Raw genomic sequence first — 16779 nt, 5'->3', positions numbered from 1 at the left:
GCATTGTGAAAATAGCATAGAATTTTATGAGTTTTTAACATGCTTTCTATGTTAAGACATTTATTTTCTTTCTGATGGTACAAGATAAAGTACACTTATTAATAGCATTCATCTTTACTTCTGCATTTGAAAATATGTAAACTTTAGCACATAACTGGAATTTCTCCTGTAACCCCTATAATGTCAGCTAAAGAGACTTGCATTTTCTATCACTGAAAAACCATTTTTAAGTTGTTGACTTTTTTGCTTGCTATCTTATAATCTTACCTCCCTTCAAAAAACTTAATATATCTTAGTGATTTGGCATAAAGCACAGCTATAAAAATACCGTACAGCTTCTTTACATTGATTTTTTTTCTCTCTAAAAAATTCTGGTTAATTTTAGGTTCACAAATATTAAGAGTATAATATTAAAAAAAAAGAAGTCAAGTATCACAAAATATAAATGAATGAACCAATACTTAAGGAATGATATATAAGGAGAAGCTTGGAATATTCAGCAGGTATCGGGGACCAAAGGCAGTAACAGGAACAAGAAAGAAATTCTGTGCTTAGAAAAACTAATTATTCTAAATATTTTAATCTGCCAATCAGTTTAGTCCTTTGTATAGTAAAACTGTCAGTAATCTAATATCTACGGAATTAAACTGTTCTAGAAGTTTGTAAAAACTGATGGTGTTGAGTACTGTATATATGAAAAATAATGCTTGAATGCTTTAAAAGTCACTGAAGACTTGTCTCTTCCATAAAGATCTTCTGGACATTTATATTCATTCTTAGATATATGATGAATCATCTTTTCCTGATACTCATTTATTGCCATCTTTATTACATAATTTACATGTATTTCTCTTACCGACATATACCAAAGATTATACATTTGTATTTGGACTCCAGTTTCCATCAGATAGCTTTAAATCCTATAATTTTGAAAGTCCATATTAGTTTTTTTTAATGTAATTCATTCTTGTCTTCCATGAACATTTCTGGCAACTCTAATAACATTTCCATACATTAACCACATACAGAAAGCCCCCCACTTTGGGATGGTCCAAAAATAGCCACGTCTGCTTCGAAGAGTTACTGCCTGATCGGGAAGACATGCTTTGGGTTAAGAATGTACAATAAGTTTACACTAACATAGAGGAATATAGGAAATATTTTGTATAATCAGAAGGCATTATGATTCCTTATACTGAGATAAGCAGGAAATAAAATGGCTTCTGATTTACAATTTAAAAGAAAATAACAAGAATTTGGTCATGTAGAAATATTTTTAAAATTTAGGTAACAAACAGATAAAACAGAAACGACCCTAAGCTTAGACATGTAGATACCAGGACAACAAATAACTTGGCTTAAGAATTCAGTAGTAGAAAAGAGGGAGTAAGGGGATAGCGTGCAGCGACTCAGAATGGGTGAGATTTTAAAACTTCTTGAGTATGAAGATAAGAAATCTGGGTTTATTGGGAGGTCAGCTGATAGCTAAGTGTCAGCTTTTGTGCTTCTGCTGCCTTCTTAGAGCTGCCTGCTTTTTTGAGGGTAAAGCTATGATTTTATATCTTCCGTGAGGTTTGCACATAGCACTCCTATACCTGGGATAACTCTGACCTTCCTCCAGGGAGGTAGCTAAAATGGTGGGGGTCTTGAGGATACCAAGCCCAAGGCTAGCACACAGTATTAAGCCATAATTGTCAGGTCAAACCTCCAGCAGTTGGTATGCCTGCCGAAGGTTTATCTAAATATATCCAGACACTTTGCCCTACAAGTTAACTTAGAAATCTTGATAGAGCAGGCTTTCTGGGAGATCGTTATTTCCTTTCTGACTTGCACAAAGTAGAATTTACTCTGAGAACAGCCTTTCACCTAATATCTTGATATATCCGCTTCTGAAACTAGGAAGTCAGGGACATGTAGAAATACGGTTTTCCATTAAGTGACAGTGGGGCATTATTTAAAAATCAGAACAACGCAACTAAGTAGCCTTGCTGTTTATTTCTTATTCTATCTCTTCTTCCGTCCAATGTTAATTGAACATCTGCGTGTACATTGAGATGATAGGAATATGCTGGCCTCCAGGGGCTCAGGTCTGACGGAAGGTGGTCAGGATGAAACTGTTACAATGAACTTCAAACTGTGCCAAAACAGATATGACATCCTTGCCGCAAGCCCGAAGAACGTAGTTGCTTCTTCACACTGCGTATGTTCTGTATTTTATCGAATGCTGATCCAATGCCTTTTAACTGTTTCCTATTTTTTTTCCTTTCCTTTTTTCCCCTTTTTTTAATGATAATAGTAATCAGGTCAAAGCAATTCATTCATATAAGCTCCCTAACCTCTGAGTTAGGAGGACAACAGCAATATGTCTCATCACCATGCAGGTTCGAAGCTCCTTCTGTTAAATTTTAAGGTCAAATAGGGATTCAAAAGAAACCCTCTGTTGTCTATGCCTGGGCCCCTACTTTTTCTCTCTGTAAAGGAGATTTTACACACTGAATGGTCTGTTGCCTTGAAGAAGTAAATTATGATGGGCGTATGCATCAGACAAGGAAAGTTTGGGTTTATTAGCAACCTGCATTATGCATTATGAATTCTGATTGCCGGTGTCTATAGTATTGGACACAGTGGTTTATACAACCATAACTGTGCATTTGTTGCAGATTTAACATAATTCATTACTTTAATGTCTGAGTCCTTGTAAAGTCTAACTTAGAATTAGCAGCCCTACAGCAACAAGAATTTAAGTGACTTTCCCCAGGTCAAAAAGAAGTCTGTATGAAAGCGGAATTCAAATCTTAATTCCTCTATCAGAAAATGAAGTGAAACTCTGAAAATTTCTAAGACCTTCCCTCATATGTATTTCCTTACATACGAGTTATAAATATTTTTTAATTTTATTAAACTGCTGAAGACTATACTTTCAGGGATCATTTCTATAGTTTGTTATTAAACTGCTGGGAGAATTTGGGTTAGGACTGAAATCTTTTGCTTATCCTACTTGAGCAATCCCTAGAATTGGCAAATTCCTAACATTATGATTTTTTTCTTTTCTCATTGACCCTATATGTGTGGGTCTAACATACCTTTCCACAGTTAAAAAGATAACAACTACAGAAGCTGACACACAGACTCTGAGAGATGCTTATCTCTGCTGTGGTAATATGACTCTGCTGTGTGACCACCACTCCGGCAACCTTACCTCAGCCCCACATATCAACAAGATACTGGATCTTGAATAACAAATGAGGGAAATGAGAGTGAAAAGCAGAGAAAGCATTCTCTTCAATAATAGAAAATCGCTCCTCTAGAGAGACCTGCCCTCCGTGAGCCCAGGGGTCCCCTACGGGCCATCCCCTTTCATTTCGAGAAAAGCTTCAGCTCACTGTTTCTCTCAGCAGTCAAGGTCACTCCAGAGAGACAATCCATGATCGCATGTTCTTCTGGCTACACCTTTCTGCCCTGCCGTGCTCACTGAGTCTGGGGTGGAGCTCAGAAACAGATGGGGTACTACGCAGGGGGTCCCCAAACCTTCCACCTTGTTATGCACAATTCAGGGGAGCCTGTTCTCTTAGCTCTTCTGTCTGCTCTCTAACACTATTCTTTTTAACTTCCTTTTCTTTCCTGCTCTGAGAAGTTATGATTCAAGAGTGTGGAATAAGTCAAGCAGAGAGAGTCAGTTACCATATGGTCCCGCTTACTTCCGAAGCATAAGGAATAACACGGAGGACATGGGGAGATGGAGAGGAGAAGGGAGTTGGGGGAAGTCGGAGGGGGAGATGAGCCACGAGAGACTGTGGACTCTGAGAAACAAACTGAGGGTTTTGGAGGGGAGAAGGGTGGGGGTTGGGTGAGCCTGGTGGTGGGTATTAAGGAGGGCACAGTTTCCACAGAGCACTGGGTGTGGTGCATAAATGATGAATTCTGGTACACTGAAAAGAAATTTAAAAAATAAATAACAACAACAACAAAAAAGTGTGGAAAGAGGGAAAAAGCATTCTACGCAAAGTTTTGCAGGATTTCATTGAGATTTTTCAGGCTGACTGATATAAAAGAGTCAGGAATTCATGGGTGGGGAATATCGGTTCATGTCAAAGCAATGTCAAACCCACGTCGTGGGGTGAAAATAACAGTGCTCTATAGATTCTAGCTCGACAGCGTACGATTACCATGTATCACATCTCTGTATCGACAGCTTAGTTCTTCAATTAAATAATAAAATTAATTAGCTCTTTGAAGGAAAAGTGACTGTAGTACAGATCAAAGCATTAACACTTTCTGAATTTTTCCAGTTAATTGAATTCCACTTTTCCAAACACATTTCATGCCTCTTATGGTAACCTAGCATTTCATTATCAAGTAATAGTAATACACATATGTTCTAATCCAGAATTAATTTACTTAACCTATCAGATTCCTGGGCATATTATCATTAATCTAATTAAAACAAAGCAAGGTTTAGACATGAACCTGTATCACAAAAATGGGATTTGGAGTATGGCGAACAGTTCTCTTTATGGGTCACGTATCTGTTCATGGCATTCCATAGACTAAAGTTCTAATGAGACATTTTTTCCATGTTATGTTTCATGTTGCCTGAATCATTGAAATGATTTACAGTGTAGTTAAAGGACAACCATACTAAATATACATATATATATATATATATATATATATATATATATATATAGTGCAGGATCCTAGGAAAGTATATGCAAAACCCTAATATGCACATCAAGACAACAAAAATATTTATTTGTAGTCACATGTTTAGCCTTTGATATATGGTATACTGGAACCATACATTTTCTATGAAATCTCTCCATTCATATGCAGATAGCCTTTCTACTACTAGTCCTGGTAGATGAAATTCTTCCCTTTAAAATATATGGCAATTTTCACACCTTTTTAAGGAACTACTGAAAAATATCATCCTGTTAAGAATGGTCATGGAAGGGTGGGCAGAATATGGCTAGAAAAACCAAGTCGCTATCCTTGAGGCTTTATCCTCATGTTCTCTCCTCTTCTCTCATCACATAAATATTAAATAGCATTTTTTAGTTTTCACTGGGGATGTGAAGGTAGAAGGATATGGTTTTAAGAAAAATACTATTCCCAAAAGAAAGTACCAAGGAACGGTGTAAACCCAGTCAAGGCAGGAGTCAGTAAGTGATTTCCAAACCCAACATCCGGAAGTCATGGCAAATAGAGTATGTATGGCCGTGAACAAGGGAATGCCCTGTGCATTCACAAAACATTATATGCCAGTTGTGTAAAAGGAAATTTAATATACATTAAACTCTTCTGAAGAAAGCAGGAATAAAATCCATTTTTATTTTTTATAATCTATTTTTGATGAGGCAGGAAGAGGAGATTTTTTAAAAAATGTGAAATTGGAAAAATGAAGTGATCATTTAAGAAGCTTTATTTTACTTTAGACTTGTCATTTCCACTGAAGTGAAAATAAACGTGTGACATATGGCTCAGGTTAAGAGGTCGCAGGAAAACAAATTTAAAGTCTTAAGGCCAAAGTCTTCATGGCAAAAGGCTTGTTGAGTTCCGTTGAACTCAAAATCCTGTAAGAAAGTTTTGGTGATCTGAAGGGGGCATGGCGGCAGATGGCTCAGGTCACCAAAAAGGATGTTCCAGATTCCCCGTCACTGCCTGGATGTACACAGGGGAAGGTGGTTCTGTCATTTTCTCCCAGACTATTGGAATTTTTGGTCTGCCAGTGCTGGTGGGGAGGTCAAAGGGCTAGAGTAACCAGAGCAAAAGCAACATAGGGTAGTAGATGTTAGAACCCCGATCTGGTTTGAGTGTACCCCATGATTAAGAGTATGGATCTTGTTCTGATTACAGTGGGAGCCCACTCTGGGTTTTAAGCTGGGAGGGGTGTGTGGAGAGCAACATGAGTCAGTTTGCTTTGGAAGAATATAGATCTTGGTACGATGGGAGAAGCCATCAGAATGGGACGGGTTGGGAAGCTGAATGACCGCTCAGGAATCTGCTTCATAGACCCAACCACAGATGCTGGGCCCTCGAATCGTTGACAGGAAGAAGGCCAGGGAAACGTGAGACTGGAAACCCAAGGATGACTTCTGGATTAGACGTGAGGGATGAGGCACAAGAGACTACAAAGATGAATCCTAGATTCCGGCTTCTGTTTCTGCCTGGGCGGTAATGCTGTTTATGGAGATGAGAGTCCCGTTGGGTCGGTGCCCAAGGACTAAAGGACTAAAATCAAGGAATCTGTTTGGATATGCTCGTTGGAACTGACTATGGATAATAAAAGAACAGCTAATACTATCACGAGACTTACCATGTGTTAGCCTGAGTTTTCATCAGTTTGAATTAACATATTTATGCTTACAATAACTTCGCCACTAGTCCTTTCCCCATTTTACAGATTGGAAAACTGAAACCTAAAAATGTGAGATGAAATTCTCCAACGTCACACCAAGAGGACGTGGAGAAATCAGAATTCAGACATATGAGATCTGACTCCAGCACCCTTGTTTCTAAGTATTTTATGTATACTACCTCTCCATTTACCACCTTGTTTAGATAAAGAAACAATTCTATGTATGAGTCTGAAATTCAGAAGAGAAGGCTCTGCTCCAGACGTATATTTGGGGGCCATAATTATGAGCAGTGACGTTGGAGCAATGACAACAGTGTGCATTCTGTGGGGAAAGACGAGGACATGGTGGTGGCAGCATCCACGGATAATCCAACAAGTTCATCCCGAGTAGGACAGAGGGGAATGAGCTTTCCTTCAAGGCCATGGAAATTAGGGAGGTTTTGTACTGATTTTGTTATTGGTGTTTGTTTTCAAAATGGACAGAACGTATTTTTATGTGAATGAGAACAATTTAGTAGAATAGAAGAGGGCTGTAGAAGACAAAGAATAATTGAAGGAGCAAACCACTCCAAACAGCTTGCAGATGGAGATAGGATTGAGGGTCTCTGGGTAAAGTTCAGATCTAATTGCTTTTACTTATTTATTTTAACAGTGAAGGAGGCAAGTCCATAAATGGAGAGAATGGGTGAAAGACAGATGGGTTGAGATCAGAGGTAAACCAGACTCTGTTTTGGCCCCACTCTCTTTTGGGTGTGATTCAAGAGATCGCAATTCCCTGAGATGTCGAACTGGTGATACAATTGTATTCCACTCAGAAAACAAGACACACAGACACCCCTCCACCCCCAAACACACACACTACAATATTACAGCACGGTGAGAAGCATGGTAAATTGTCACCTGTAAAATGTACCACCAGAAAGTTAAAAAAAAAAAAAAATTCTTAAAAGACTATCAAATTGTACTTTAAAAAAGGAGTGCTAATAACTTTCACACAATTCAGCTCTGGAAAATAAGGTTTTTCCTGCCGCTCTAGGTACAGTTATCACTGGTTAAAAAATGAAAAGAACTTTCCCATCATAGAGTCCTTTCTTTCCAAAGATTTCTGTCCCATGGAGCAGAATGGATCCATCCACTTCTCAGGGTCTCCTGGAGAAGGCTTGCCTTAGCTCCCCAGTGTCTCTAGGAATAATAGTGTCCCACATGCTTTTATTCTCTAATTACATGTAGATAGCTATCATGGAATATTATTTGCAAAGATCTACTGGCACTATCCACCTTTCATCACGACATTAAAAAATTATAAAAGGTAGATATGAGTTCTTATGATCTTACCACCTGCTGTATGCCAAATTTAATTCTCCTCGAGTAGGTCACTGGGGCCTCTTATGTATCCATATAAGCACAGCTGTGTGCGGAAAACCACAGCAATGTTGTTTCTAAGTGACAATGTTCAGTTTAGTGATTGCCTCTGTGTGTGTGTGTGTGTGAGAGAGAGAGAGACATGGTAAGAGATCTTTTTATTCTGATCCTTCAATAGTGTCAGACAATCACACTTTAAAAATATACATAGAACTTATTTGGTTTTAAAAGAAATCAAACAAACGACAAATCAGTTCTAATACTAGAAAAATCGACACCTTAGAATGAGGCATGTTCAAAATATCTCACTAATTTATCCCTTTATTTGTTCAAGAATATCTTTTGGACTCGACAACGTTCATGTTTCCTTGGGTAATTTTTATTATTTTAATGAATGAATAAAGAGACATTTAATCATTCATTCTTTCAAGAAGAGTTTGTGGAACATGTTATGAGGCATTTATTTCCTGTGCAAGGTTTGTGTACAGTTTATATTTCCACATGAATCAGATATAAACTCTACCTCCAGCTTCCGTAGACTTAAAATTCTACTGAGGTGACAATTTCCTTCTACCAAGATGTCCACTTTTTTTTTTTTTTTTAAAGATTTTATTTATTTATTTGACAGACAGAGATCACAAATAGGCAGGGAAGCAGGCAGAGAGAGAAGAGGAAGCAGGCTCCCTGATGAGCAGAGAGCCTGATGTGGGGCTTGATCCCAGGACTCTGGATTCATGACCTGAGCCAAAGGTAGAAGCTTTAACCCACTGAGCCACCCAGGTGCCCCCCAAGATGTCCACTTCTGACACAGTTTCTGAGAGATGTCTTGTAATATCCAGAATAAATTTTAGTTGTTCTCATTTATTACTTTAGAAGAACAAGCAATGAGTTGACCCTCTTGGACCTATTTTGCCTCTGGAGATAAAATAGAAACTGGACTTTCCCTTGATCTTGGGATCAAGCCCACCCTTTGGCTCCAATGACTGGATTCTTGCCCTCTTTTTAACCACAGATTCCTTTTCTCTTTTCATATTTTCTACAACACCTAACTATGGATGAATCAAGCTGTTTGTAATTTCTATTCTCAGGTCTTTACCTCTGACCTCTTTTCAAGGAAATCACCCAGCCTTCCCATTGGTGCTACTCCTGACTGATGGCAGGGGACCCTTAATGCTATTACTCAACAGTTTCACTTTATGTCCTGGTTCAGAGTCCTCTGACACCTTCCTTATCATTAATGACAAACTTGACCTGCCCCGCTAAGGGCAGCCTGATGGTCTGCCCTGTCTGACTCTCAGCCAGCCATCTTCCCCTGTATTAGAACCGCTCCAAGTCCACCCCCCTCCCACCGCTAATGATGAACTATGTAACAGAAAAAAAAAAAATCTATAATAAAGGGAACTCTGCTAAAATCTCCCCCTGACACACATGCCTTGGTATTTCTATTTTTCTTAACTCTTTTGTCATCTGGGTGGAAGGCATGTTCTTACTCTTGAAGTCTTACCCATTTATTTTCTTGACTCCTCTAAACATGACTCCACCAATTACTTTGGCTTCCCCCCATGCCAAACCTGTGTAAATACCTCCCACCTCTAAATCAAACTCTCTTAAACCTGTCTTTCTTTTAGCTGTATCTCTGACTAATTTCTACATAATTTTTCATATCTCAGACTTGTGACTTCTGGCCTGAAAACTCTCACCTGACTTCTCTCTGCTCTATCTAGAGACACTCTGTTTCTCTCCCTCCGTCTCAATTTTCCAACTACCTCTGTTCACTCTCTTATGTTAAAATGATCAAGTTTTGTATCTGTAACCTCAAATAGGCCATGAAATATTAGAGAAAGAACATTCATTACCGTGTACCCATTTTTCAGTCCAAGGCACAGCAGAGAAAGCATTACCTAAGTTCTACTTAAATTGAGCTACACAGTTCCGTGTGATAATTTTAAACTTCTCTAATACCCAAACTAAAGCAAAATCAAATTTGCTGTCCTCCTTGTTGGTTCTAGTTTCAACATTACATCAACCCCCAAGGGAAGTAATTGATCCAGGGAAGTAGAAGTGACACAGCCAGAGGGAAGGTCTCAATTTCAAGTAAGGAGGAACATGAAGAAAAGGAGGAAAAAGTGGTGGAAAGACGTTCATTTGAGAAATGCAAAGTTTGTAATCAAGAATTGATTTCTAGGATAAAGTATTGGAAACACAAGAAGCTAATCAAATAAAGACCCTAAACAGATAGAAACAGGTCACGGCCAACATGATGGGTAATTGGAGTACATTTGAGATCCAGCTCTCTGAACACAAACGAGATTAAGCCTCAAGATTAAAATAGAGCTGCCTCCTTATTTGTGGTTGTTATTGTGAGTAGTACCATTATCCAACTAGTTTCCCTAATCTGGAGTATGAATTCCTATATCTTCCCTACCTATCCTCCTATATCTGATCAATTATTACATCCTATGAATCTAAATATTCTTTTTCTCACTTGAATTCAACACATATTTTATGACCACATAATAATTTCTTGCCTAATCCCCATCCCTCAGCTAATCCTCCCCACTGCTTCTGGAGAGGTCTTCTAACACATACAACTGTGCTCAGAAAATTCTAGCAGGAGCTCCCTAAAACCTCGTGGGTATGTGTGTAAAATCTAAACTCTTCACAGTGACCAACAGGATCCTTCCATAATCTGACCCTGCATACCATTTGGACCCACCTCTTGTCATTTCTCCCCAAGTACCAGGCTCCAAATTCTACCAAGACACTTGCTGTCTCCAAAATACATTATAGGTACCCAAGCTTTCTTTCTTTTTTCCTTAATGAAAAAAAAAAAAAAAAATGGCTTTTCCATCTTTATCTGCATAGAATGGCTTTTCCATCTTTATCTCTCCAGAAGATTTTAGCTCAATATCAAAGTCTCCTTTCAAGTTTACCACCTTCTTTAGGCCTTCAATCCCAAGTGAAAGGTCATATTCACTATGTTCCCTTTGACTCTTTTACATTGCCTATGACACCACTTATCACCCTGTTTTCCATTGGCCTTTCCTGTGTGTCTCCCACACTTGACAACCTGTCCTTTGAGGTTAGGGGCTCCCTACCAGTACAAGTCTATGTCTATAATGTGATTATTATTCTTGAAGAATTTCTTCCTGAAGAAAGAATGAAGGAAAGAAAGCATAAATGATTACTTCTGCATTAGGATTTCTTCCCCTTTCTATGAATTCTCAGGGACTAAAGATTGATTTCCAAGGCTCTACCTAGAGATTGGGCCAATGTCTCTGTTGTTAGAGAACTTTGTGGGGATAACTATCTGTCTCTCTAGATTTCTATTTATTTATCCTTAAGACTTTTCTCAACTCCAGAAAAGCTAATTTAATAGACAGCCAGTCTAAATGGGCGCCATACATTTTCCTCCAGGCTCTCTTCTCAGGCTAGACATCCTTCCAACTCTTCTCACTTCCCCCAGTCCCAAGTAACTTCCCGTGTCTATTTCTCCGAACTGAGTGACCCTCTTGACTGTTCTCTCACAACCACTGTTGCTTATGGTTATCACCTTAACTGAGATTTTCATTCTACTGCTTCATAATTCTCTTGAATGGAAAAATAGTCCAAAGAAGTAGTATTAGTTGGCATACTCCCTAGCTGCTTTCCTGCTAATTCAGTGGGAAGAGAAGAAACACTCTCATTTCTTCACTGCATTCCCCCCCCCCTTTCCCAATCACTGCATCTCCCCCCCTTCCCCAAATGTAAGGATTCTTTCTCTGACTTCAAATACTTGCTTAGCCAGTTCTTGTGCTTTCTGTGATAATGTGTGGAATGACAGCCCGGAACACAAGATGGAAGGCTTTCCAGACTGTTCTGGCAAGATGCCAGAACGGGGGAAGGCAATAGTGCACTAAAATAATATAGTGCTGTGCTGTTTAGGCAATAGCATCAGAGGTGTACAGAGAAGCTAACTGGGTGTGAGGATAGATGAACAAACTGGATCAAATGTCAAAGTTACATTTAGGGATAGCATTTTTAAGTATATATCCATACTATTATCTTTGCTCCTGAAAGTAACATGTGAAATTAATCACTTGGATTATTATGACCAAGACCAGAATAATCACAAATAGAGAGTAAAATGGGTTCCTTTAACCCCTTTTAGGAAGTTAAAAAATATTTCATAGTTGGCAGTGTAACAGTACAGGTAGACTGGTAAATGCTAAAGAATCAAGATTAAAGACGGACACACATAATAAGCTGGCTTGACTTCTCAGATGATGGCTATAGATATCATATGTGGACAACTATCTGAAGCATTAACACATGACACGAGATCCAATCCCAAGGAACAAAATCCCTGGCCCTTATTTCCAATGGTAACAGAAGCTGTGGGGATTGGTTATGCTGGGTGGACCCAGCATTTTTTTTTAAAGAATAAATACTTTAAAGAAATATTCTAGGGCACCTGGGTGGCTCAGTGGGTTAAGCCTCTGTCTTCGGCTCAGGTCATGATCTCAGGATCCTGGGATCGAGCCCCACATCGGGCTCTCGGCTCAGCAAAGAGCCTGCTTCCCTCTCTCTCTCTGCCTACTTGTCTCTGCCTAATTGTGAGCTCTCTGTTAAATAAATAAACAAAATCTTAAAAAAAAAAAAAGAAATATTCTAAAAATGCTGAATTTAAGTTCACTTTGTGTGTGTGTGTTTCCATTTTTTCTAATATAAAAGATTTCCAACACTGTTCCTATATCTGCTATTTAATTTAGTGGTGAGTGGAGACTGACTTTGGTTCCTTCCTACCTTCCTTCTTTCCTTCTTTTATGAACCTCCATGTCATAAAGTTCTGATAAATACTTGGTGTCTTACATCTTAGGTAGGGCTTTCCTCAGTCAAAGATAACGTAATTCCAATCTTTTTGATTGTGTGGAAATAAATTTTATCTCGTAGTAGAAACCACTGAAAAATAATTCTGGAGTAGTCTTTAGAGTGAATGTTCTATTTTTTTCTTTGTCTGCTGCCATTGCTCTGCTAAATTCTGGTATGACTCCGCTTAGCTTTATTAAAATTTAAGACCTGTTTGATTGTTTTACCTACTCACTCATGAAATGAAATCATCCTATTTATAGAAAATAGTCTTTATCAATCATTAGGGACATATAGATTTTTCACCCTGCAATATCAGCCAGTAAATTACCACTGTGCTTTGATAAGTTTATTTAGGATAACTATCAATTTCTACAAGTGTCAAGAATTAAAATGCAAATTTATATATTAATATGTACTTTAAAAACTTACGTAAGCAGAATTAGTATTCACTTTCTATCAAAAAACCTGGATTTAAAAATACTTTTGCTTCTTTTCAAACTATCTGCGTGGGCTGTGGAATCATGAATTTCTGAGGTCTTCTTTCAAAGACCAAGGTGAAGAAGAATGAAGCATTGAAAGGCTTGTTTTCAAATTAGAAACAATATGTTAGTTTTATAAATTAGGAAAAAAGTCTATGTTTTTTCTGAGTCTGAACTCTGGTCTGAATTTCTACCATCAATGTCATTAGGTATGATGACTCAAGGTAAATGTTTGTCTTTTTCATAAGCTTTTTTGGCAAATATCCAGCACCAGATTCCTTATTGATACGGAGGAGAAAGTTTGTGTTTGTTTGGGAGGGCAGGTATTTGCTTCATGGAGCCCCAATTAGAACCTTAGGTAGAGACCATAAAATTTTGAAATGACTGTGTTTGACAAACTTCCAACATGCTATATATTAAAGGAGAGAACAGTTTGACTTAATGTATTTTTTTAAAAGTACAGACAGCAATGTCAAATCTAAATATTCCCAAACAGGAACTTTGTTTAAACATTCTAAAAAACTAATGGCAATAAATAAGAAAAACAAAGTTTTAATGTTGTGGGTGAGTATCTCCATCTATCTTTCTTTGTTAAAGTTCCACATACTACTATTACAATAACAAATATCTATTGGCCAAAGGGTACTATTTTGGTAAGCACACAAAGACATTACTCTTTGGTGAGAAAGAAGTAAGAAGGCACAAAATTGACTTTGTGTGTGAAAAGGAATGAAGTTTCTTCTTTTTTTTTTTTTTTTTTTTTTCTGTGTAAGTGTCCCAATGACAAATTTTAAATGATGAGGGGTCTGGTAATCTTTGCTCCCAGATTTTGTCTCCTGAAACTGTATTTCATAATGACACATCTTAAAACCTAGAATTCCAGAGGGAGTCAGTCTAAGTTTACTTATGGGTTTTTTTTTTTTTTTGTATTGAACTCTTTCAATTGTCACACACTTAGTAGACCTACATTAAAATAGATCAAATATGATAAACTTCTCTAATACTCTTCTTTAATAATTAAACTGTAACGAAATTGATTATGTAAATAAGTAAGGATTATAAAATCAATTTGCCTTAAATACTTAAAAACTGAATAGGTATTGTAAAACTTCAAGGTACATAGTGGATTTTTTAATTTGAGCAATGTAATCTCATTTGAAATAAGCTATTCTGTTTGTCACCCACATGATCCATGACTTGACATTGGTGATGGATATAAGCAGCTGTGAACTGTGCAGTCATCATAGATACGTCTGGGTGGGTGAGAGCTGGTGCTTCCCTCTCGATAAAGGATGTATGACTTAGCGGAGCTAAGCAGAATTTTTGGTGCATAACCCCAAAGCATATTACTTTGATAACTTTGGTTCACCATAATTTTCATAAGCTCATAAACAAAGTAGTGTCTTCATACTGTTATTTTATATCAGTGTTCAATGAACAGCTTGACCCAATTCTATTGTCAGAGTATTCTTTCTTAGGGCACCTGGGTGGCTCAATGGGTAAAGTCTCTGCCTTTGGCTCAGGTCATGGTCTCGACGTCCTGGGACCGAGCCCCGCATCAGGCTCTCTGCTCAGCAGGGAGCCTGCTTCCCCTTCTCTCTCTTCCTACTTGTGATCTCTGTCTGTTAAATAAATAAATAAAATGAAAAAAAAATTCTTTGTTGACTTCCTAGCTAACAGCTACTAATGATTTTGCAGACACAAAACAGTTTACAGCACACAATTAGAAAGAATTCAGAGGACAGAGTAAGGGAATCAAGAAGAGAAATAAGTGTTTTCAGGAGGCGATTTTATTTTATTTTTTTTAAAGATTTTATTTATTTATTTGACAGATCACAAGTAGGCAGAGAGGCAGGCAGGCAGAGAGAGAGGAGGAAGCAGACTCCCTGCAGAGCAGAGAGCCCGACGTGGGGCTCGATCCCAGGACCCTGGGATCATGACCTGAGCCAAACGATGAGGCTTTAATCCTCTGAGCCACCCAGGCGCCCCCAGGAGGCGATTTTAATTCAATGTTGGGGGTACAGTGTTTTGGACAGCAATGAGACATGCAAGTGGAGATGGGGTCAGGACTTGGGTATATGGGTATGAGGCTCCAGGAAGTGAGTAACGGGGTGTGGTCAGAATGTGAGCCCAGGGGACTGCGTTCAATTAGCCAGGAAATATGTAGATTGAGAAGAGCAATGGTTATGGAACAGGACTCAGGGATATGACGGACGATATGTTAAGAAATAGTGAGAGAGTGAGAGGATCATCTAACCAAGGAGCCTGTCATATGTTTTCATAACACGACTTGGTCCTCATTCACAGGACTTGCCATCTCTGAGATTAATGTTTTACAAGCCAGACTGTAAACTTCGTGAAGAAAGGGATCGCGTGTGTCTGATCTGGGGCTCTGTTCTCAGTGCTCTGATTGGCGTCTGGCATACAGAAGAGCTTAATAAGTGTTTCTGATGAGTGAGTAAATTCATGAATTTGTAAATAAGCGTATGAATAACGGATGAGTGAATGAAGACCAGAATGGAGTGACAGTCACAATGAGGATGATGGTGTGTCCGTAGAACATGAAACATGAATTCCTAAGCAACTCAGCAAGAGAAATTTTGTTGAGTTGTGAGGCGTAGGCTAATGGTCTGAGAATTGCTATATACTATGCGCAAATGAAAGATCAGTGTATTTCCATCAATAATGTTTAGAAGTGTTGATTTACGATCGTTGAGAATTTTCATCTAATAGTAGCCCATATGGCTGTTTTATCACATGACAAAATGGTTACATTAAACCTGAAATACCAAGCACACTGAAGAATAAGATATAATCTTTATGTGCTATGGGGGGCTGTGTTATAAATTAGTAAGAACCCCAGAGCCTTGGGCTAATGTGGCCAGCAAGATCTTTGTAGTACGTCTGTAAACTATTGATGGTAGAGGGCAGTATTCTATCTTGCTAACAAGTCCACAATGTTTGCCAATAAGCCATTTTACAGATATGGCGAACAAAGTATATAAAGACCGGATAACACTCGGAGGTCACACATCCTTTGCAGCTGAGCACAATCATATCCTGATCCCAAATCCAATGTGCTTCCTACTATGTGATACCATCTCTAATAGACTGAAATGAAAAAAGGAATTCATTTTTCCAGTCCCTCTGCAAATATGAACTAGAGAATGATACTTAATTTTTAAAGTATTCCATTTTTACAGGCACTGAAAAACATAAATTGTTGAATAGGGTAAAATGAAGAGAAACCAACATATTTTGATACCTACTTGATGTAATCATAATTACTATCTACCCACGGATACACAGTGATTTGTTATTTTATACAGAGGATACAGCTATATTGCACACTGTACCTATTTCCTTCTGTAATTTCTTATTGACTTACATATTTCATTTTTAATGGAGTGGAATTTTCTAATGTGATCATTGTAATGAACAGCTATTTCAATAATTTACTTTATGAAACTGTGATGCTGATGTCTGGCAATGATATCTAAATGCTGTGGGTATCTGGATAGCAGAGATGATGTCCTATTTTCCCCCCTAAACATTGCTTAAGGCACCTAGATATATGTTTTTTTTTTAATTTAAGATTAACTCTTGGCCCAATTCTATTTTGTTATAGAATTGAAGAGTGAGTTCAATGATGAGTTTCTCTCATCATTCCTTCTTGCACATTTCGGAAATTGGTAACTTTTCTTTTCTTCATCTATCAGTCTTGAAAGA

General features: G+C 38.0%; 1 pseudogene; it reads left to right on the top strand.

The window, feature by feature from the left end:
• The first annotated feature begins 2908 nt into the window (after nucleotides 1-2908).
• On the top strand, nucleotides 2909-3014 carry LOC131839933 (small nucleolar RNA U3; annotated as a pseudogene).
• Nucleotides 3015-16779: the final 13765 nt, after the last annotated feature.

The sequence above is a fragment of the Mustela lutreola genome, chromosome 8 (assembly GCF_030435805.1).
Source record: "Mustela lutreola isolate mMusLut2 chromosome 8, mMusLut2.pri, whole genome shotgun sequence".
NCBI lineage: Eukaryota > Metazoa > Chordata > Mammalia > Carnivora > Mustelidae > Mustela > Mustela lutreola.
This window is presented reverse-complemented; position numbering and strand designations above follow the sequence as displayed.